Raw genomic sequence first — 25,010 nt, 5'->3', positions numbered from 1 at the left:
TGTTACCTTTCTTTGTTTTTCACTTTCTTTGTTTTTCCTCCCTGTGCGTGTCTGATGGCCGACCCACGCATTTTCATGCGTAGCCGGTGATGGGGTAATGCGTAATTCCCCGCCCCAGGTAGACAGGTAGGACACGTACATACCCCCTGGTAACGGTCAGGGAGGGGTGATTACCCGAGCTGATACCTTCCGAAAGTGCCGATTGGTCCCTCCGTCCGTTTCTCGCTAGGTGTGACCTGAGGTGTGAACAATCACCTAAGGCGGGAGTGCCCTCAGAGAGGGCCCTCACAAGGGAGGAGCACGCCATGGGAGAGGCCGGTAATCATGGGGGATTCTTCCGCAATGGTTTCCTCATCTTCCATTATGTCTGCTCACAAGCGTAAGTTCACTGAGTCTCAGCCACAGACAGTTCTTCTATCGTTGCCACAGTTCCTTGTTGTTTCTCGGTCTGACGAAGGTCACGACTTCTCCACAGTCAACCCTTTCATTATTCAGAAAGGTGTCGACGCAATTGCAGGTCCTGTCTAGTCTTGTTCGAGATTACGGAATGGCACCTTGTTGTTAGAAACAGTCAGTGCCCTCCAGGCACAAAAATTTCTGCGTACTTCACTGCACCACACCTTCCCTGTGCGGGTGGAAGCGCACCGCACTTTAAATTCCTCACGTGGGGTCGTTTATACACGCTCCCTCGACGGATTGTCCGACGAGAAAATTCAACACTACCTGTCTGACCAGGGCGTAACGGCTGTTCATAGAGTCATGAAAAGGGTCGTTCCAACCCGTACTGTCTTCTTGACGTTTGAATGAGTTCAACTCCCATCGAACATAAAAGCGGGCTATGAGATAATTTCCGTTTGCCCCTACGTCCCAAACCCTACACGTTGCTATCGGTGTCAGCGGTTCAATCATACCAGCCAGTCCTGTTCCAACCCGGCCAAATGTGTTACGTGTGGCAAGGATGCCTATGAGGGTGCTTGTCCACCTCCATCCCCTCGTTGCATCAACTGTATGGGTGACCACGCTGCTTCCTCTCGAGATTGCCCCATTTTCAAAGACGAAAAGCTCATTCAGGAAATCAGAGTGAAGGAAAAGGTGACAACCTTTGCTGCTCGAAAATTATTCGCCAGTCGAAAGCCCACTGTGCCTCAGACAGGAAAATACAGCACTGTCCTTGCCTCTCCTCGGCCAACAAAGGAGGCAGCCACGCAGACTTGTGATCTCACCTTTAGTGCCAAGATCACCCGTTCAACCTCCCCACTTTCGCCTGCTCACTCTATGGCTCACCCTTCATCATGTTCTACTAAATCTCGATCCCAAAAGTCAGACACCGGGACTTCCAAAAAAGAGCATACTCATGAAGATTTTTTACGTACCCCAACTTCACAACCATCAGTTCCTCCCTCAACTAAACGTCATGTTTCCAAGAAGGCTAATAAGAAACCCAGTTCCGCTCCTTCTCCGCCACAGCGTGTCTCATCTACAGCACCACCTGGCGGTAGCCGCCCTCGGCCGTCTTCTGTAGGTGCACTGCTAGCGGCTGATCAACCGGCCGATCGCTGGTGGCAGGAGCTGTTCCTGATCAACCTATGGATCAGGATCTTCTGCCTTTGGCTGAGTGCCGTTCCACGCTGTCGGTCGCAAGCTCTGAGCAGTCGTTGAGTTGACGGCAACCTTGGTCACATTCTTCCATTTTCTGTCCACCCTATGTCCATTATCCATTGGAATATCCGCGGCCTTCGAGCCAATCGGGATGAATGGACGGTCCTCTTACGATCCTACTCGCCGGTCATCTTCTGTCTTCAGGAAAAAAAACTGCGTCCCCACGACCACTTTGTTTTCCCCCACTTTCAGTCAGTCCGATTTGATCTCCCCCCTGTTGAAGGCACTCCAGCACATGGAGGGCTCATGTTTCTTCTCCATGATACTCTCCATTATCACCAAATCCCCTTAAACACTTCCTTCCAAGCAGTCGCTGTCCATCTTTCCCTTTCTGGATACACCTTCTCTCTTTGTACTGTATACATTCCAACGGCCACACCAATGGCACGAGCTGATCTCCTTCATCTTCTTGGTCAGCTTCCACCCCCCTATTTGCTGGTTGGGGACTTCAATGCCCACCACCCGCTTTGGGGATCTCCACATCCTTGTCCGCGTGGCTCACTATTGCTAGACGTCTTCCACCAAGCGGATCTTGTTGGCCTCAACACTGGGGACACTACATTTTTGTCTGCCTCCACGACAAATTTCTCTCATTTGGACCTTTCGGTCGGTACTGTTTCGCTAACTCGGTGCTTCGAATGGTTCGCCCTTGCTGATACGCACTCGAGTGACCACTTTCCATGTGTCCTTCGATTGCGGCCACAACTGCCATATATGGCCCGAGACGCTGGAAGTTTGCCCAAGCCGATTGGACACTTTTTTCGTCTCTGGCGACATTCGATGACCGTCACTTTCCTAGCGTCGACGATGAGGTCGCTCATATTACAGATGTTATTCTTACAGCTGCGGAACGTTCAATACCTCGCTCCTCCGAATTTCCCCGGCGCCCCGCAGTTCCTTGGTGGAACGAGGTATGCCGTGACGCAATACGTGAGCGGCGACGTGCTCTTCGCGTTTTCAGACACCATCCTACTTTGGCCAACTGTATCTGCTATAAACATTTCCGTGCGCGGTGCCGTCGCTTCATCCGCGATAGCAAGAAGGTAAGCTGGGACTTCTTTACTAGCTCATTTAACACCTTCACTCCCTCCTCGGAAGTTTGGAATCGGATTCAACGGTTATCAGGCGCGCCTAGTTTCTCCCCAGTCTCTGGGCTCACTGTCGCGCATGATACCTTAGTGGACCCCGTCTCAATTTCTAACTCACTGGGTCAACACTTTGCTGAGATTTCGAGCTCTTCAAAATACCCGCCAGCGTTTCTCCCGAAGAAACGTGCAGCGGAAATGCGACCTCTTGCTTTCTCCTCTCAAAATGACGAAAGCTACAATACTGTTTTCTCCATGCGGAACTCCAACATGCACTCTCTTCTTCTCGCTCCTCCGCCCCAGGACCGGATGGTATCCACATCCAATTGTTGCTGCATCTATCATACCATAGTCTGCGTTACCTCCTTCGCCTTTATAATCGAATTTGGACCGACAGTACTTTTCCCAGACGATGGCGGGAAGCTATCGTCGTTCCTGTTCCGAAACCTGGAAAGGACAAACATCTCCCCTCTAGCTATCGCCCCATTTCTCTCACGAGTAGTGTATGTAAGGTTTTGGAGCGCATGGTGAATTGCCGTTTAGCTTGGTGGCTGAAGTCCCGCAGTCTTTTAACACCTGCCCAATGCGGTTTCCGAAAGAATCGTTCTGCAGTTGACCATCTTGTTGCTCTCTCCACTTATATCATGAACAATTTTCTCCGGAAACGCCAAACAGTAGCAATATTTTTTTAACTGGAGAGAGCATACGATACCTGTTGGAGGACAGACATCCTCCGCACACCGTTCTCCTGGGGCTTTCGCGGTCGGTTGCCCCTTTTTCTTCGCGAATTTATGGCAGAGCGCACATTTAAAGTGCGGGTGAACACTACTCTCTCCCGTACTTTCTCCCAAGAAAACGGGGTACCCCAAGGCTCCGTGCTAAGTGTTGTACTGTTTGCCATTGCCATAAATCCAATTATGGATTGTCTCCTTCCTGATGTCTCGGGCTCCCTCTTTGTGGACGATTTTGCGATCTACTACAGCTCTCAACGGACTAGCCTTCTTGAACGACATCTTCAAGGCTGTCTCGATCGCCTCCACTCTTGGAGCATCGAAACAGGCTTCCGCTTTTCTCCCAGTAAGACCGTTTGTGTTGATTTTTGGCGTCGTACAGAGTTTCTTCCACCTTCCTTACGTCTAGGACCAGTCAACCTTCCGTTTTCGGACGTCGCTAAATTCTTGACAGAAAACTGTGCTGGTCCTCCCACGTTTACTATCTTTCGGCTCGCTGTCTGCGATCCCTCAACACCCTCCGTGTTCTGAATGGTACCTCCTGGGGAGTGGACCGAGTGGTCCTTCTCCGCCTCTATCGCGCCTTAGTGCGCTCGAAATTGGACTATGGAAGCATAGTTTACTCCTCTGCTCGGCCGTCTATTCTTCGGCGTCTCGACTCTGTCCACCACCGTGGATTACGTTTAGTGTCTGGAGCTTTTTACACCAGCCCTGTGGAAAGCCTTTATGCTGAGACTGCTGAACCTCCGCTGTCCAATCGGCGAGCAGTCCTTCTGAGTCGTTATGCTAGCCATTTGTCTTCCATGCCTGCTAATCCGGCCCATGACATTTTTTTCGACGCCTTCTTGGATTTAGGGTATGCAGGCCGCCCTTCCTCCCTACTACCACCGGGAGTCCGCTTCTGTCAACTGCTCCATTCTCTTTCCTTCCGCTTTCCTAAAACTTTCTTGACAACTTGGGGTACAGCACTGCCTTGGCTCCGTCCCTGGACCTGCCTGCTCCATGACCTTTGTCAGTTTCCCAAGGATGGTACCCCTTCACTTGTTTATCGTTGGCCATTTTCTGCTCTATGTGCACAAATGAAGGAAGCCACATTTATTTACACTGATGGCTCAAAAACATCGTTTGGTGTAGGGAGTGCCTATATTGTTGGCGACACCCCAAATCGATTTCGGCTTCCCGACCAGTGTTCGGTTTATACTGCGGAGCTTTACGCTGTTCTCCAGGCTGTCCAATACATCCGTCGCCATCAGCTGATACTGTATGTTATCTGTTCAGATTCTCTCAGCTCTCTCCTCAGTCTCCAAGCTCTCTACCCTGTCCACCCTCTGGTCCACCGGATTCAGGACTGCCTACGCTTGCTCCATTTGGGGGGCGTCTCGGTGGCGTTCCTCTGGATCCCAGGACACGTTGGTATCTGTGGAATGAGGCGGCCGATATAGCGGCCAAGGCTGCAGTCTCTCTTCTTCGGCCACCTCTTCGCACGTTTCCCTTCGCCGATCTACAGAGTGTTTTATGTCGTCGTGTTCTTTTATGGCACGCACATTGGTCGACACTTCCCCATAATAAATTGCGGTACGTGAAAGCTCTTCCCTGTGCTTGGACCTCTTCCTCCCGAACGCATTGTCGGGAGGAGGTAATTTTAACTAGACTCCGGATAGGGCACTGTCTTTTTAGCCATCGACATCTTTTAACCGGCGATCCTCCCCCACTCTGTCCCCACTGCTCTCAGCTGTGGACGATAAGACACCTTTTACTTGAGTGCCCCTATTTTACTCCGTTACGCGCCCGTCTACAGCTGTCGCCTGATATATCGTCCATTTTAGCAGATGACACCCGCTCAGCCGATCGCGTTCGCGAGTTTTAGTGCCAGTGAGATGACGTCAGTCATTTGAAGCTCTTTTTGGGGACAACCAATCCCTTTCTGTAGGGGTTTTTTAAGCTTTCCTACTGCTTTTAGTTTCTCCCATTTTTTGAGTTTCGTTCCCATTGCTGCTGGTTTCCATTTTCGTTTTTTACCTTTTCATAAGTCACAGACCGGGCGCTAATGACCATAGTAGTTTTGCGCCCTAAAACCAAAACAAAACAAAAAAACCTGGAATCACAGGTATGAAGACTATTTAACTTCTGAGGAGGAAAGGACAATGGGCAGAATATCAGGAGGCCCTTGTCAAATACAGTCTTGCAATTAAGCAAGCAAAGCAGGCGTCCTTGAAGGTATACTTTGAGGAGATGGAGGGTACGGCTGTTTAGGCCAGGCTTCACAAAATCCTCACTAGGATACTAACTAATTCAGGAGGAACTTTAAGGAAAGAGGATGGGGAGTATACAAGGACAGCACACGAAATGCTGGAACTACTCTGAAAGACTCATGTTCCTCAATGTACTCCGATAAACAACATGGAACAGGATGAGATCCCTGTGAGATATCGATTTTCAGGTATTTGGAGGGAGAACTGGGAATCTGCCAGATAATGTGTTAACAGTAAAATTCAATGAGTGGTGGGAGCATTCCAACCATTCAAGTCACCTGGCATAGGTGAAATTTTTCCAGAAGTTAATTTAGTAAGATTCCTATGCAAGTCATTTAGAGTTAGCCTAGCAGCAGGAATCATTCCTAATTTCTGGAGGGCAGTGAAGGTTGCCTTCATTCCAAAGCCAGGGAGAATTGATCATACCAAGGCCAAGGATATGAGACCTATCAGTCTCTTCTCCTTTCTTCTTAAAACATTAGAAAAACTGGTCAACATGCATGTTAGGGAGAGGAGGTAACTAGGGTCCCTCTAGACATAAACCAACATGCATACAAACCAGGAAATTGTGTGAAATTGCACTTCACCATCTTGTTGGGAAGATGGAGAAAGCACTACACTTCGGGAAATAGCCCTCTGCATCTTCTTGGACATAGAAGGGCTTTTATAGCAACATGGCCTTTGAATCCATGGTTAAGGCAGCAGAGGTGCATGGCTTGAAGACCACCATTTGCAGGTGGATTAGAGCCATGCTTAGTGATAGAAAGGTAGAAGCCACCATGAGCCAAGAAAAAATGGTATCAACACCATCAGAGGCTGGTGTGCTGAGAGCCGTGTGCTGACCCCACACCTCTCCTATGCGCATCCTCCAATCCTCCACTGAGGATGACACAGGAGTCAGATGGTCCCAGTAAGCCACTTGTGGCCTGAAGATGGAGTGCTTTTACTTTATTAGCAAAAGTGTTATATTTTTCATTCTTGCCATGAACACTGTAAACATCACTCCAGTGAATGTCTCTGAGGAGTATCCTAAATAATCAATTTTTGGCTTATTGATTACCCTCTTGAGCTCCGATTTAACAGATTTTATATCCTGTTCAATATTAACATTTAACCGAAGGAACTGCATGTCATGGTGTGAGAGGCCATTGACTATTGGCTTTGTAATATAATTTTGTTCATTGGACTTTTGTATATAGATATTATCAATGACTGTTTGTGAGCAATTGGATACCTTAGTGGGGAACATTACAGTGGGAATTAAGTTGAATGATAGCGTTACTAACTCAAATAAGTTCTTATTGGGAGAGTCTTTAAGGAAATCTACATTGAAGTCACCAGCAACCACTATTTCTTTGCTTTTGGTTGTTAAATGGGCCAGTACAGCTTCAAGGTGATTTATGAACAGATTAAAGTTACCTGCAGGTGCTCGATATACTCTTAATATTATCAAGGATTTTTTGTGAAATTCTACTTCTGTTGCACATGCTTCCATATGCTGTTCTAGGCAAAATTTATGAATTTATATTTTCTTAAATTTATCACAGTTCCTGATGGATGTGGCAACTCCTCCTTTCTCCATTTCTGCTCTACAAAAGTGAGATGCTAACCTAAATCCTGTAACACTTAAAAGTTCTATACCAGTGGCCACATGATGTTCAGAGAGGCAGATGATTTCAGCTGGGTTTGAGGACTCTAATACATCTATGCAGATAATTAATTCATTAATTTTATTTCTCAGTCCTTGAATATCTTGATGCAATAAAGATAGCTGACATTTCACATTGACTGAGTTAAAATTGGGTAGAGTTGAAATTTCTGCTGATTGTTGAAAATTCATAGCCAGTAGCTGTTTATGCTGATGTAATAAGCTACAATTATGTCTTTTTTTCTACAGAGTTTATACACGTTATACTTCAGTGCCAAATGCAAATTAACCTGACCTCAGTACAGTGCCGGATACATACGGGGGGGCGGGGGTGAATGGCCATGCACCCTCCCCCCTCACAGTGCCACCCATGCCGACCCTGCCAGTCAGCTCGTATGCTATTTGTTCCTTTCTTTTGTCAGTTAACTCAACTGAATTGCATTATTGACTAGCTGCACTTTCCCACGTGCATGTGCATCATAGTATTTTATACATTTCTGTCTGGCACGTAAATAGCTAACACATACATACAAGAAAAGTCACAGCCATTCTAGTGATCTCGATAAATTATTCTGTCTGGAATTTGTTCATGAAAAGTCACGAATATTCTACTGTTTACTTGTACAGAGAACATTTGATGTGTAGTGTTTACAATCAGAAGCAGAAATGTTAAGACTGAAGAATGAATAAGTAAAAAGTCCTAGTTGTAGCAAGGGTAAGTGTGAAGATTAGTCAAGAGTGAGAGTGACCAGTTGATTGGTAAAAATATTGTTATTAGACTTGTAACAATATTTTTACTAATAATGTAACAATAGTTTCCTGTACGTAACTCGTAGTACAAGTATGGGATACTATTGATGCATATATCTCCAGTGACAGTGACTTTTGAGAAGATTCCTAAAAACACATTGTTACTGTATAGGTCCTCCGTTGAATGCACTAGAAAGGAACAGAATAAACAATAAAAATTCCACACACATAAATTGCCTGATTGTCCTATTGACAATGTAATTAATCAATTTGTCAGGACGAATAGTTGCATAGAATTCATCATTTAATGAAGAGAACCACACTTGTAACTTTTTTATATCATACGATGGCATTATCTTGTATACGTGTATAATCAGTTTAAATAAAACTTTTTAAACTTTGCATGTGACTTGATTATTTTTTATTACGGTAAAAGTATAGGTAGTTCAATATATCTTTAGCGCCCTCTTGTGACGAAGCGCCTGTAGGCTACATCACTTAAAGTAATCAGTGTTGTACTTTCACATCCCATTTTTGAGCCAGTGTAGCAACACAGTATGTCGACACTGAGGAGAACTAAAGTAGGCAAAAGTCACACCCACCTTGAGGTTTTTCTTTATCTGCCATTGCCTCAGTATTTGCAATAGTGGCCAAGAGTGCCTATACCCAGGGGCAAGGGAGGAATATAGTGTAGTCATGCATTTTTCTTTCAAGAAAATGTCACTTTTAACAGGGTCAGAACTGGAATTTTTTATGGCTATTTATAAGTTGCCGCTTGACTTCCAAAATATTAAAAATACTCCATACAACCAGGTCTAGCCCCGCTCCCCTTCAAACAGTTGTACGGCTATCCTTAATAGTGGCAGTTTAATCATGTAAGCTAGGGGAAGGTGGCGTACCATGTAACACAGCACACAGTGCAACATTAAGATTTGTATGTAGTTTACCATATTTGTAGCCTTTTGTTTTAACCTTTTCACAGATGTCATTTGTTACCACTTCTTGACCAGTGTATTTTGGAAGAGATTAATGCATCTTTGGTGTATAGTAAAAAAAAAAAATCTATTTTGGGGAATGTGAAGTAAATTTTTGTCATAATATACTATTCTTTCTATTTTTTATAGTCACAAACAATCCCTTTGATTCTACATATTATATTTATGTATCATACTGCATTTTAAAAAATTCCTTATGTTTTGCTCTTACATGAAATTACATAAACAGTTTAATGTATTGTACAGTGCAACACTGTTACAGTAATTCAAACAGGACAATCCTAGTTCTGTTTCAAAGTGTCACAAGTATACTTTTCTAATATAACAACTGAGTAAAATGTACTACACAATAAATCCTGATATTTTTCAACCTGATGGAAAAAATAGAAAGGAGGGAGTGAGCTACATTACAATTGATAAGGTAACTGAAAAAGTATTTGAAAATATATCAAGGCATTGGAAGATGAAGCAAGACAAGAAATTTAAAATTAACAAGAGAAGTCAGTTTTTAAAAGAAACTGGCTTTCTTGGAACAGTGGGAGACAAAAGTGTGATTCCTAAAAATATTAAATGTGAAAAATGAAAGGAGAGAAGAAAACATTATGCCAGTTGTGCAAGACAATTACATTTTAGTAGGCTTCCCTGTCAAAAATCCAGTTCCCTTCATTCATAAAGTGGCCAGGAATAAGAATGATGATGGTGACTATGAAGTGGTATTTATCCACAGGGAGATTGAAAATCCCAACACAACACATCTGTGTATCCTCAAATTTCTGATACAGCACATGTTTCATGGAAAAGTTTTACAATGATTTTACCAACATCTGTTTTCTTGGGGAAAACCAAAAGGTAGCATGTATGGCTTAAATTTGCTGTCAGTCTAAGAAGTTTTAATCTTTGTTGAATACTGTAAAGAAATCAGAATTCTTTTCAAAGATTCTAAATATTAATTTTGCCTAGCATTTAATGATTCTGCATCAGTTTAATAGTACATGTTACGCCAACATGAATGTAGTTTTTCATGCTTGTTATACTGAACCCTCATGTTTGTTACATTCTGGCCACCACGGGGGCACTCTAACAGTTTATACTGAGGTGACAAAATCATGAGATAGTGATAAACAAATATACAGATTGCAGTAGAATCATGTACACAGGGTATAAAATTTCAGTGAATTAGTGGAGCTGTGATGCTGCTGGAATCCTGCCAGTAGTGATGGTCATGTGTGTGTGAGGAGTACTTGCTGGTGTGAATGTGTGTAGTTTGTTTGCTGACGAAGGCTTTGACAAAAAGCTATAATATGTAACAGTCTTTTCATTGTGCCTGTCTGCAACCCAATGGGTCACCTTTATGGTGAAAAAAGTCTATCCTTTCCCTAATATTGTTTGTATTCCAACCTGGGGTTTCCATATAAATTTGTAATCTACATGCAGTCTCAGATTTTTATATCTTGTTTAAATATAGATGTCTTCTGTTTTTATTTTATTTGTAGATTTCAGTAACTATTTTGTTGTAGTCTAAGATTCTAATATATGTCCCACATTACTCCCGCCAATATAATTAGTCCTATACTTTCAAATTGATCACTCTACCTGTGTCATTTCCCTTATTTTTGCATGTTAACCCCTGCACCTTCCCAGTGCACATGATATTGTATCTCATTCTACGAATGCCTCCCCACCCCCACACTTTCTCTGTTCTATCAGAGTTCGCACCCACTAATTCCACCCACCATCCAGTCACATCTGCTGTCCCCCTTCTTCACACTTATCCATCCTCAGACCTGCTACCCACAGTAATATATATTTTTTATTAGTTATTATTTACTTTTGATCCTTGTGACTTCTCACCAATTTTGGTGAGTTTTCATGTTTTGCTATTTTCGACTCCCTCAGATTTCATCTTGTTTCCCCCTTTTGCATCCATTTCATCCTTTTCATGAATTTTCACATGTATTTGGGTGTATTTTTGCGAAATCCTTCAGATGTAATTCAACATTATTTACGGGATTTTTCCCATTTTTCACCACCATGAATCCTTGCTCCTTCCATCTGCGTCAATACAGAAAAGTTTCCTTATCTGTAACCAGATCCCAGTCTCACACACTGTTCCTGTGTTGCTGCTTGGCTCATGGAATCCCCCCTAATGGCTTTACCATCAAATTACCCATCTCTGGCTGCCACTACTGCTTCCACAATGGCCTCCACCTGTTCAAATACTGCCACTCCTTAGCCCTCACCAACATAGTCCTGCAAAGCCATATCACCCAAGCCCAATCCTCCTTGCAGTACCTTCTCTCCATCAGAAAAAAATCCTGCTATGCAATCCCAAATTGCTGGAACCCAAAACAAATATTGCAACTCTTGCCCTGCAGGAACTTGAGCAACATGCACAACACCACCTTCAAAAGCTCACCATCCTGTTCACTTCCTACTCCCATGTTGGAGTATCATTGTCCATCGCCCCTACAATGACCTCAAAACCTCCCCCACGTCCCCTAATAGCTGACAAACCCTGTCTTGCAGACTTACTACACTTACCTCACCCTCCAAAACTCCCTCCCACCACCACACAGAATCCAGAACCTAAACAGACCCACAACACAGTCATGAACCTTTCCTCCAGAAGCCTTAGCCCCACAGAAATATCAGTCCTTTCTAAAGGCCCTGCATTTTGCCCCATTCCCAAATTCAATCTTTCAGGACTTAAAGACCTTCTCTTGTTCTCCCAATCCCTACAGTGGAAACACTTTTTTGCCACCAACCCGACCAATCAGTCTCAACCTAAGACCAATATTGAACCTTACCTAACTCCCTTCACTCCTCCATCCAACTGTGATCCACCCCCACTGCCTCCAAACCAACCCCTGTTCACTTTCCAGGATTTCTTAACCTCCAATCTTGCCTCACCATCATTCCCAAATGCCTCAACATGCAGACCAACCTTACATCTGCAGAGAAAAACAGCAGTCCACCATCTAAAAACTGATCCTGACCTTATAATTCTTCCTGCAGACAAAGGCTCCACCATTTTTGTTCTGAACTGCAAGGATTACCTGGTGGAAGGACTCCAGCAGCTGTCAGATACTTCCACCTACAGACCTTGCTACAGTGATCCCATTCCAGTAACCAGCAGAATCTGCTGTTATTACTCAAATCCTTAGGCCCATCCCAGAACCTCTCCCTGGAATCTATCTCTCTCTACTTACACCTACCACTCCTCCATTCCCACCTTCAACATGCACCCAGCCACCCAGGACGCCCTATTCTGGCCGGTTAATATGCCCCCACTGAGAGAATCTCTGCTGTTGTAGACCAACACCTTCAACCTATTACCCAGAACCTATCCTCCTATATAAAAGATACCAACCATTTCCTTGACTGACTCTCCACAGGTGGTCTCCCTTTACCACATGGTGCCCTGCTTGTCACTATTGATGCCACCCCCCTGTACACTAACATGCCTAATGTCCTTGGCCTACCACTATTGAACACTATCTTTCCCAATGCCCGACGCATTCCAAACCAACAACCTCCTTCCTAGTGGCAATGACCAACTATATCCTCACCCACAATTACTTCTCCTTTGAAGACATAACCTACAAACAAATCTGGGGCACAGCTATGGACACCCACATGACCCCATCCTGTGCCAACCTATTCATGGACCATCTAGAGGAATCCTTCCTAAAACCCAGAAACCTAAACCCCTCACCTGGTTCAGATTCATTGATGACATCTTTGCTATCTGGATAGAAGGTGATGGCACCCTTTCCACATTCCTCCAGAACTTCAACAACTTCTCCCCCATTTGCTTCACCTGGTCCTACTCAACCCAACAAGTTATCTTCCTAGGTGTTGACCTCCACCTCAAAGAAGGCTACATCAGTACCTCCATGCATATAAAACCTACTAACCACCAGCAATAACTCCACTTCAAAAGCTGCCATCCGTTCCATACAAAGAAGTCCCTTCCATACAGCTTAGCCACCTATGGTCATCTCACCTGCAATGATGAGCAGTCCCTCTCGAAATATACTGAGTGTCTCACTGAAGCCTTCACTGATCATAATTATCCTCCCAACTTTGTACAAAAACAAGTCTCCCACCACCTCCCAAAGTCCCACCATCCAGCCACAGAGGAGCATTCCCCTCATAACTCAGTACCACCAAGGACTGGAGCAACTGAATTACATTGTCTGCTAGGGTTTTGATTACCTCTCATCATTCCCTGAAATGAGAAATGTCCTGCCCACTACCCTTTCCACCCTTCCCACAGTGGTATTCCGCCGTCCATCAAACCTACACAATATACTCGTCCATCCTTACACAACACCTGCTCCCAATACCTTACCTCATGGTTCATACCCATGCAATAGACCTAGATGCAAGACCCATCCCATACATCCTCCCACCACTGCCTACTCCAGTCTGGTCACTAACATCACCTGTCCTATCAAAGGCAGGGCTACCTGTGAAACCAGTCATGTGATTTACATGCTAAGCCGCAAGCACCATGCTGCATTCTATGTAGGCACGACAACCAACAAGCTGTCTGTCTGCATGATTGGCCACTGACAAATTGAAGCCAAGAAACAAGTGGATCACCCTGTTGCTGAACATGCTGCCAAAGATGATATCCCTCATCTCAATGACTGCTTCACAGCCTGAGCCATATGGATCCTTCCCACCAACACCAGCTTTTCTGAATTGCGCAGGTGGGAACTTTCCCTGCAATACATCCTATGTTCCAGTAACCCTCCTGGCCTCAGCCTTTGTTAATCACTGTCCTCACCCATCTAGCCCCTTCTCTGCTACCATTCCAGCACTACACAGCTGTCATTCCACTACCACACCCAGTTTTCTTATTTCCCTCCTTTTTCACTCCTTGCCCCCTCCCCCCCTCACCACCTCCACCCTGCCCTCCATCTAACCTGCAGCAAGTCACTGTCTGCCATCCCCACCATACTATCCCTCCCTCTCCCTGCACCAGCCTCATCCTTACCCACACCCAGTCGCCACTACCATCATGCTCTGGTGCTGCTGCCCGCAGTGTGGTTTTAGTTGCCTGAGACTGTAATCATGTGTGTGAGTTGCTTGCATATCTTCTGTGTGTGTGTGTGTGTGTGTGTGTGTGTGTGTGTGTGTGTGTGTGTGTGTTTTGTGTTGATGTAGATTTTCTCCATCATTCATTAATAAATTTACTTCTGGTTTTGAAAACTGTTCTCCCCTAAAGGTAACTCAAATCAAACAGAAGTCAAAAAATAAACCAAGGATTACACAAGGAATAAAGATATCATGTGGGACAAAAAGGAGACTGTATCTACTATCTAGGAACAGCTCTGATGTTAGCATTGTAATGCATTACAAAGAATAATGCAGAATATTTAAGCAAGTAATCCAGAAATCGAAGTAGCTTTATTATGAGAGAATGATAACTACATCAGGCAACAAAATAAAAACTGCATGGGATATAGTGAAGACAAAGACAGGTGGGGCCAAAAAGGAAAATCAACTTATAGTTCTCAAAATAAATGAGACATTCGTAACAACTGCTTGTAGTGTTGCAAACCTCTTAAACAAGTACTTTAGATCTGTTATTGGCAGCTTGGAGTTATCATGTTTGGTGCACAGTGCAATGGAGTATCTGAGACAAGTCTTTAAAAATAACTTCAGTAAAATGGAAACGACACTAATGCCTCATGAAGAAGTAGCATCTATCATAAAGTCCATAAAATCTTTCTAGTGGGTATGATAATATATCAATGAAGTTAATCAGAGTGCTCATGCAAGTTTTGTTCTATCTTAAGTTATTTGTGTAATCAATCTCGTATCAGCAGAATGTTTCCAGACTGGCTAAAATATGCTGAAGTTAAGCCTCTTTACAGCAAGGGGGATAAAGGGATACCATCAAATTATTAACCAAATTTACTTTTGCCAGTTTTTTAAAAAAAAACATTTGAAACAAGTGTCTCCTTAAGCATCTGACTGCAAATATTATGTTGTCCAAGCCACAGTTTGGGTCTCTTAAGGATCTGATATAGATAAAGTTACTTATAAAGCTATTTACACTTACAGTGAGAATGTACTTAATTCATTAGATAATAAATTAGATGGTACTGGCATTTTCTGTGACCTGCCAAAAGCATTTAACTGTATGAACTACAGCATTTTCTTAAGTAAATTATAATATTATGGTATCACTGTCAATGCTGTGTAATGGTTTGAGTCTTATCTAACAGGAAACAAAAGGTGTCATTGCAAAATACCTGTGCAGTAAGCAGTCAGTCTTCTTTTGACTGGGAATTAAATACATGTAGTGTTCCTCAAGGTTCCATCTTGCATCCACTGCTTTTTCTTGTGTACAGTGATGACCTCTTGTCTGTTACATGGAACAGTGCTCAGAATTTACAAACAGTATTTAAAATGCAAACAAGAGCAGTAGTAGTGGCTGAACAATACTCTACACAATACAAATGTGCATAGCAGACTACACATCAGACCACATTGAAATAGCATGTACAACTTTGATTAATTACATTAATGTATGAGAAAGACTTTTTATATGGAATACACAGTTGATATTTAGATATAAAACATAATAATTCTAACACTTTTGTACATATTATTTATTTAGATCATAGCAACAGTAAGATAAAAATTACTATGGGCACAGAGTACATAAATCTAATTGTTTTGTATGAAGCTATTCCAGCTATTCGTTTACACTATAATAACAGTTGGTCATTAAAAATTTGAATACTGCTTCTTTAAATGAAGACAATTTTTTTATTTCTTTTATCTTTACCGGTAGTTCGTTATACAATCTACTTCCTTGTATGTTTGTTTGTTTCTGTGCCAAAGCCTTGTTAACTCTTTCAATATGAATGTCATTGCACTTTCTTGTGTTGTAAGTATGTAGATCTGAGTTGAATTGGAAATTGTCAACATTTCTTTTTACATCAACTATTCTTTTTTGTATATAGAGGCATGGTAGTGGTAGAATAGTTAGCTGTTGAAATAATTGCTTTGAAGGAGTTAGCCTTGAACTGTTGGTAATTATTCTAACAGCTCGTTTTTGAAGAGTGAAGATGGTTTTGAGATTTTTCTTACTATGACCCCAGAAGGTGAGGCCACAGGTAATAGCAGAATGTATATAAGCAAAGTAAACAGTTCTGCTACATTCCCTACTACATAAAAAGCTAATAACATGTCATGCAAAGCAAGCAGAGCCCAACTTTTAAGAGAGATACAGGATGTGGGATTTCCAGTCTAAATATTCTTCTATATGTACACCTAAGAATTTTGTGGTAGCAACTCTCATAATTTCTTTATTTTGTACTCTGAGACCCAGATCAGGGTGTGACTTTGTTTTCCTGTAATGGATGTAATTAGTTTTAGAGATATTTATGGTTAATTTGTTCATTTTAAACCAATTTTGCAATTATTCTATAACTCTGGTTGCAGGTGTTGGCAATACCTGGTGTATGTCAGTTACTACAATGTTTGTGTCATCCCCAAACAGGGTTATATGAGTACCATTTACTGGAATCTTCATAAATAGGAGAGGTCCTAGAACACTCCCCTGCAGTACCCCAATTGGCACAGTCTGAATATCCAATCTGTAAACAATACTTTGGTTTTTACTGTTTGTTGTTGCAATTTCTACTACCTGTTTCCAATTATGGAGATATGACTGAAACCACTTTTTTGCCACGAACCGTATACCAATATATTCTAATTTGTTTAGCAGGATATTGTGTTGGACAGTATCAAATGCCTTTGATAAGTCCTAGTTTATTCTATTATACTATTGTTCCTACCTAGCCCCGTTACAATATTTTCAATGAATTGGGTGATGGCTGACTCTGTACTCATTGTTTCATCATGTGTTAGAGATCCTGTTGAGTTCTGGTGCTGCGGAATTGACTTACAGACCACTGAGTACATAGCACAGCAGAACAGTTATTACTGTTGAAGATGTGTTTAACAAACTTAAATAAAAAAAAATAAAGGGGAAACAGAGTCATACCCTCTTCAGGCTAGACATTGAAGCAGCCAAGAAAAACTATTGTAGAATCCTTTATTTTGGTCCCATATCCAATAAACTAGGAAGATGTTTGAGACTTGTGGTTGTTATCCCTGCCATTTTTTTAACCTAAAAACAATTGGCAAAGCTGGGTCCCTCATGAAGAGGATGTAATTTTTCCATATAATAATGTTGGTATTTATAGTATTAAGTGTGCTCATAGTGTGAGCGAAGATATATTGAGCAGACAGGGAGAAGTTTTCAAACTAGGTTTAGTGTACATGGTGCCTCTCATAATTTTAAGTCAGCTTTAGTGGTGCATAACATTAAAAATGACAGAAATTTTGCAAATACAAGCAAAGAATTTGTTCTTAACATTTTGGAAGAGTTAGAAATCATGAAGTGCAATTTGCATCATCGAAATGGTAACCTCAATCGGTAAACCAAACTGAAACATAAAGGGATGCTCAACAACTAATTGCAGTGTTTACAGTGGTCTGCACTGTCATAGGTTGTCATATTTTGTCGTCTACATGTAAGTTCTGTATACAACATCTTGTCTACTGGTCTTGTCAATTGTGAGGTATTGTATAATGTTTTCAGAATTAGGCTCAATTTTTCTTTTAAAGGGGCTGCATGTAATATATTATTCCTCAGCTTAGTACCTAATGCATAACTTTGTAGCTATGTACATCTTTGGTATTTTTTAGAGTTTACTAGTCACACTGGCTTCTACTTTACTGAAGATTTTATGCACATGATTATGTAGTTTCTCTATATGTTGTATTGCACTACGTGTATCCCTAGCCTTGCATTCATAATATGATGTACATTGACATATCTTCCACTATCATGTTTAATCTGTGGTATGTCAGTTTGGCCCATTTTATATTTTACTCTACAGTTTCATTAATTTTATATTTTGCACTGTGATTTTCCTAATTTTATTTCTTGACAATATCATTACACATTTTTATTATTTTTATTTCTTGACAATTGCAATATATATTGCATGTCTTTCTTTCATTGTTTGCTCTAGAGCAGGCCTTAGCTAATGCAATGATAAGTGGTTTTAGTGCAAATTAGTAGCAGATGACATTTGGGAGGAAATGTGGTGGTGCAGACATGTTGTTAGCTACAATTTCTACAGTGATCTCTCCTGCCCTCAGTATTAGTTCCAGTGACATCCACTCTCTGATATATATGTGCACTGAGATGTCTCACTATGATTCCTGCAGCAGTCTTTTGACCAATGTTACTGGGCATCCATGACATGGGGCAAGCTGCTCACTTAAATGATAAGCTACTGTCGAGGTTCACAAATTCACATCTTATGGCATTTATGCCTTCATTTTAATTTCTTAAGCCCATTCCACATGTCTAGCCATTCACAGTTGATTCATAGGTTACATTAGGCTGCAATGTGCGCTTATTTGTTGTTACACTCATGGTGGTTTTTTTTTTTTTTTTTTTTTTTTTTTTTTTTTTTTTTTTTTTTTTTTTTTTGTTATAGATGCCATTTACCAGGAGTGGCACTCTTTGACTCAGAAAATCTTTTCATGCATCACCCCTCACAGGATCTCACTTGGTACTTGATAAATTTGCTGGATTTTTTACATGACTGGTATGACCTGATATGACCTGACATTCACATGTACATGGGCCTTGTAAATGTTAATTAATTTTATGAAGAATACATCTTAGTTTTTCCGTGTTTTCTGTAGCATCTGAAGATGGGATTTACACCCTGAAGCTCAGGTCACACATATTATTTTATCCAAATAAATGATTTTTCAAGTGCAACTGGAACAGATTCATTCATCATGAAAAATTTTAGCAATTGTGGATGTACTGCAAAGAGTATACAGGTTGAGTCAAAATGGACTGTATGATTTTGGAATGATATAGAAATTAATTGATATAACTTACAGAATCAGAAGATGTGTCATATTGTGGTAAACAACCTCAAGTTTGAGTCATATAGTCCATCAGTACTCCAGTCCACCATCAGGAGTGCCAGCATAGTGCAGCTGAAATGGTTACTTTCAGTGATGTTGGGCATGTTCACTGTGTGTTTTGGCTAAATGAAAAAAACTCTGTAACAACTGTTTGGCATAGATTTTGCACTGAATACACTAAAGAACCTTCAAGCAGGCTTACAATTTAGTCTTGACACAAGAACTTCATTGAAATGAGTTGTTCGCTGCAGCAAGATAAATCATCAGGTTACCCACATGTTAATGGAGAAGACTGTCACTGGTATTGTGTATCTGGATGTGCTTGAAAACTTATAGCATCACTTTACAATATGCAGTGCAAGCTATGACATAAATCTGGGTACCCAGCACTGTGACAGCTTGAACAACATTTTCCAATAGTAATATTCTGTTTATTTGCCAGTGTAGGTGGGTCTATTTGGTGGTTTAATTCCACAGATCGATGAAAACAACTGAGATGAGATGGTTTACTATCAGCAAGATAGTGCACCACCTCATTTCCTCATGGAAGTTTGAGGTTTCCTTGATAATTGCTTCCCAGGTCAGTGGACTGGCCGTGAAGGACATCCTCACTCCTCAGACTTGACATCAGGGTATTTCTTTATCCAGGGTTTCATTTAAGACTGTGTGTACGTTCCTCACCTATCAAACAATTTTGTTGACCCGAAAAATGAAATCTACATTACCGCAGCTCAAGTTATGCTCAGTTTGCTGCAATGAGTTGGGAAGAAATCGATTACTGGCACCAATGGGTTGTTTTCCACATCACATATAGTAGTCGCATTGAACCAAAATGACACTCAACACTTTTATGTGAAACTTGAGGTTTTTTGCTACAAAATGTCATGTCCACTGTTTTCTGTAAAGCCACCTCAAAAAATTTCTATATCATTCCAAAGTTGCCAAGTCCTTTTTGACTCCCCTAATTAGCCTGGCTGAGTCTGATAAATGCACTTTTTTCAAATAGGTGGTAAAGACGAAATACTGGTCCATAGTTTTTGGAGTTCTACTGTGCATTAAATAGGCATCAGAACAATAGTAACAAGAGCTTCCTTCCATAGTTTAGGAATCTTCGATGTCCTTGGCAGTTATTGTAAAGTCGTGGCCCTTCTGAATTTATTAGCTCAACCTGAATATCATTCACCACAGTAATTTTAGCTAATTTATACTGGTTTATTGCATTCATGCTTGTATGCAGTTAGGTCCCACATAGGTTGCCTGGTTTTAAGTTGTTTTAGTTAGCCATTCATGAGACGTTGATGCATAATCTGGCTATCTGTTAAATCTCAGTGGATATTAGTCATAGATGAATCTCTGTTGAGCTCCTGTAATAGTCTCCAGGTCTTCAACTACTTCACATCACATCCAGTTCTTCCATGAATTTGAACCAACTCTCTCTCTCTCTCTCTTCAATGAGGCTATCAGGAAAGTTAGGGAATGTGCAGCATTAATGGTTGCCTCACCATTGGACTCTGCTCAAATAGGCTTTAGTTGTCTTGTGGCTGCAGTATCATATCTGAATTAAGACCTTCAATGCAGATGGTGCAACATTTGAGGGGAATAGACTTACAGGAACTCTTCTTTACAGTGTTGGTGAACTGGTTGTATGCTTTGGTGACTGGTTTGATTTTTCAACCATAACGTCCAGTACTTAAGAGAATTTAGGTCTTTTTTTCTAAGTTATATCTATGATGGAAGGAAATACATTGTGAATGGATAGCAGAATGAAACTGACAACGGATTTATCCATATTGAGACCTAGGGATAGAGCTGCATATTGTTTTAGTGCATTGTTGTGACATGCTATTAAAGCTGCACTTGCAGAATCATTCAGCACAGATGGATGATCATGTGTGGGTGTGATTGGATCTATCTCTCCTCACTCAGTCTTGTCAAATGTGACAAAGTCTACAATTCAGTGCTCCTTTTAAGAGGCGACTTTCACTGCTGAGTGCCAATAGCATCCATTGTGAGTGAAGAAATTAGGATTCAAGCTAAACAGAAGCATGGATCATACACATAGAATCTTATTTTGAGAGGAGAAAGTTCTGCAATGACCAGACAGCAAGTTGTAAATAATAATGAAAACTCCATTACCAAAATACCATACTATAATATCCTACAATATGTTACCAAAAAATTAAAACACATATATTATACATAAAAAATAAATATTACATCTAGAGAGATTATAGACCATTTTCCCAAAAAAGTGGTAAATTTTCTGGCTACAATGTTGTTTCCAGCGTCCCATAAAAATCTTGGGCTGGCTTGAAACAATCATTCTTGAAGTGATTCAGTTATCAGTCAATGATCCAGCAGATACTTTCTACTGATATTGTACTGGTACTAATACACAAAACTAATTATTTCTAATTATTACCCCATTCCATTCCACCATATATTTTCAAACATTTTAGAGGAAGTGGCTTACAAGAGAACACTGGCAAATTTTTCACAGAATAATTTGTTAACTGCTTTCCATTATGCCTTCTGTAAGATGTTATCTACAAACAAATCAACATATAACCTCAAACATGAAGTCTTGGTAAAGTTAAACATACTATGATCTTGCCAAGGCTTTTGTTTGCTTCTTTATTTATTTCACTCATCTGATCACACCAGCAGCACAAATGTGCCACATGATATTGGACAATACATTATTGTGTGTATTGGGTATTCTGTATTGAACCGGGGACCTAGAGATGACAGAGAGGCTTTGTCCCACTGTAGCCCCCAGTGGTTCACAACCCCACAACAAACCAGAGCAGTCCACCCACCCCACCGCCGCCACACACTGAACCCAGGGTTATTGTCCAGTTCAGCCCCCAGTGGACCCTTCCCAGCGAGTCTCATACCAGACGAGTGTAATCCCAAATATTTGTGTGGTAGAGTAATTATGGTGTACACATACGTGGAGACAGTGTTTGTGCAGCAATCACCGGCATAGTGTAACTGAGGTGGAATAAGGGTAACCAGCCAGCATTTGCAGAGGCATATGGAAAACTGCCTTAAAAACCCAGGGGGGGCCCATAATGCGTGTGCAGAACAGAGATTTTTCACTGTTAGATTAGATTAGATTAGTTTTTCGTTCCATAGATCCATGCTGAAGAGATCCTCATGGATGTGGAACATGTCTTTTTTTTATATATATATGATATGTGTGGATGGATATGTGTGTGTGTGCGAGTGTATACCAGTCCCTTTTTCCCCCTAAGGTAAGTCTTTCCGCTCCCGGGACTGGAATGACTCCTTACCCTCTCCCTTAAAACCCACATCCTTTCGTCTTTCCCTCTCCTTCCCTCTTTCCTGATGAGGCAACAGTTTGTTGCGAAAGCTTGAATTTTGTGTGTGTGTATATATATATATAGATAGATAGATAGATAGACACACACTCCTGGAAATGGAAAAAAGAACACACTGACACCGGTGTGTCAGACCCACCATACTTGCTCCGGACACTGCGAGAGGGCTGTACAAGCAATGATCACACGCATGGCACAGCGGACACACCAGGAACCGTGGTGTTGGCCGTCGAATGGCGCTAGCTGCGCAGCATTTGTGCACTGCCGCTGTCAGTGTCAGCCAGTTTGCCGTGGCATACGGAGCTCCATCGCAGTCTTTAACACTGGTAGCATGCCGCGACAGCGTGGACGTGAACCGTATGTGCAGTTGACGGACTTTGAGCGAGGGCGTATAGTGGGCATGCGGGAGGCCGGGTGGACGTACCGCCGAATTGCTCAACACGTGGGGCGTGAGGTCTCCACAGTACATCGATGTTGTCGCCAGTGGTCAGCGGAAGGTGCACGTGCCCGTCGACCTGGGACCGGACCGCAGCGACGCACGGATGCACGCCAAGACTGTAGGATCCTACGCAGTGCTGTAGGGGACCGCACCACCACTTCCCAGCAAATTAGGGACACTGTTGCTCCTGGGGTATCGGCGAGGACCATTCGCAACCGTCTCCATGAAGCTGGGCTACAGTCCCGCACACCGTTAGGCCGTCTTCTGCTCACGCCCCAGCATCGTGCAGCCCGCCTCCAGTGGTGTCGCGACAGGCGTGAATGGAGGGACAAATGGAGATGTGTCGTCTTCAGCGATGAGAGTTGCTTCTGCCTTGGTGCCAATGATGGTCGTATGCGTGTTTGGCGCCGTGCAGGTGAGCGCCACAATCAGGACTGCATACGACCGAGGCACACAGGGCCAACACCCAGCATCATGGTGTGGGTAGCAATCTCCTACACTGGCCGTACACCACTGGTGATCGTCAAGGGGACACTGAATAGTGCACGGTACATCCAAACCGTCATCGAACCCATCGTTCTACCATTCCTAGACCAGCAAGGGAACTTGCTGTTCCAACAGGACAATGCACGTCCGCATGTATCTCGTGCCACCCAACGTGCTCTAGAAGGTGTAAGTCAACTACCCTGGCCAGCAAGATCTCCGGATCTGTCCCCCACTGATCATGTTTGGGACTGGATGAAGCGTTGTCTCACGTGGTCTGCACGTCCAGCACAAACGCTGGTCCAACTGAGGCGCCAGGTGGAAATGGCATGGCAAGCCGTTCCACAGGACTACATCCAGCATCTCTACGATCGTCTCCATGGGAGAATAGCAGCCTGCATTGCTGCGAAAGGTGGATATACACTGTACTAGTGCCGACATTGTGCATGCTCTGTTGCCTGTGTCTATGTGCCTGTGGTTCTGTCAGTGTGATCATGTGATGTATCTGACCCCAGGAATGTGTCAATAAAGTTTCCCCTTCCTGGCACAATGAATTCACGGTGTTCTTATTTCAATTTCCAGGAGTGTAGATCGAATGAAGAGCGGCAGTAGGAGATAGTGTTAACCAGAAGTACCGCCACACTCCGTACGATGGCTTTCGGAGTGTAGATGTAGTTGTGGAAGATCAGGTTTGGGGTGCCCTTTTCGTATCAGCGCACACTCCGCTGCAGAGTGAAAATCTCATTCTGGAAACATCCCCCAGGCTGTGGCTAAGCCATGTCTCCGCAATATCCTTTCTTTCAGGAGTGCTAGTTCTGCAAGGTTCGCAGGAGAGCTTCTGTAAAGTTTGGAAGGTAGGAGACGAGGTACTGGCAGAAGTAAAGCTGTGAGTACCGGGCGTGAGTCGTGCTTCGGTAGCTCAGTTGGTAGAGCACTTGCCCGCGAAAGGCAAAGGTCCCGAGTTCGAGTCTCGGTCAGGCACACAGTTTTAATCTGCCAGGAAGTTTCATATCAGCGCACACTCCGCTGCAGAGTGAAAATCTCATTCTGGAAACATCCCCCAGGCTGTGGCTAAGCCATGTCTCCGCAATATCCTTTCTTTCAGGAGTGCTAGTTCTGCAAGGTTCGCAGGAGAGCTTCTGTAAAGTTTGGAAGGTAGGAGACGAGGTACTGGCAGAAGTAAAGCTGTGAGTACCGGGCGTGAGTCGTGCTTCGGTAGCTCAGTTGGTAGAGCACTTGCCCGCGAAAGGCAAAGGTCCCGAGTTCGAGTCTCGGTCGGGCACACAGTTTTAATCTGCCAGGAAGTTTCATATCAGCGCACACTCCGCTGCAGAGTGAAAATCTCATTCTGGAAACATCCCCCAGGCTTTGGCTAAGCCATGTCTCCGCAATATCCTTTCTTTCAGGAGTGCTAGTTCTGCAAGGTTCGCAGGAGAGCTTCTGTAAAGTTTGGAAGGTAGGAGACGAGGTACTGGCAGAAGTAAAGCTGTGAGTACCGGGCGTGAGTCGTGCTTCGGTAGCTCAGTTGGTAGAGCACTTGCCCGCGAAAGGCAAAGGTCCCGAGTTCGAGTCTCGGTCGGGCACACAGTTTTAATCTGCCAGGAAGTTTCATATCAGCGCACACTCCGCTGCAGAGT

The sequence above is a fragment of the Schistocerca cancellata genome, chromosome 8, assembly GCF_023864275.1.
Source record: "Schistocerca cancellata isolate TAMUIC-IGC-003103 chromosome 8, iqSchCanc2.1, whole genome shotgun sequence".
Taxonomy (NCBI): domain Eukaryota; kingdom Metazoa; phylum Arthropoda; class Insecta; order Orthoptera; family Acrididae; genus Schistocerca; species Schistocerca cancellata.
The sequence above is the reverse complement of the archived record's forward strand: the minus strand, read 5'-3'. Positions refer to the sequence as shown.